We start from the raw sequence: 342 nt of genomic DNA, 5'->3' as shown, positions 1-342 counted from the left end.
AACTACATGGTGAGTGGAAGTATACGTGGAAGACGGCTTTGTTTACATTCACTTGTGCACCCTAAATTGGACTATATTTGCTTTCTTTCATTTGTGTTGATTTTTGCAAACTTCTTACGTTCTATCATGGTTCTCAAGTGTAAGTCAGACTCTTCTGATGTTTTGTCTTAGATTCTGATGTTACTACTGTGCAGAGGTGGGACCAAGTCATTGCTTTGCAAGTCACAAGTCTTTGCACTCAAGTCCGAATCAAGTCTCAAGTCAAAATAGGCAAAGTCCGAGTCGAATCCACTGAAAAGTGTCAAGTCAAGTCCCAAGTCCTGCCGTTTCTGTTTCGAGTCC

The sequence above is a fragment of the Cynoglossus semilaevis genome, chromosome 12 (assembly GCF_000523025.1).
Source record: "Cynoglossus semilaevis isolate Cse_v1.0 chromosome 12, Cse_v1.0, whole genome shotgun sequence".
NCBI classification, from domain to species: domain Eukaryota; kingdom Metazoa; phylum Chordata; class Actinopteri; order Pleuronectiformes; family Cynoglossidae; genus Cynoglossus; species Cynoglossus semilaevis.
The sequence above is the reverse complement of the archived record's forward strand: the minus strand, read 5'-3'. Positions refer to the sequence as shown.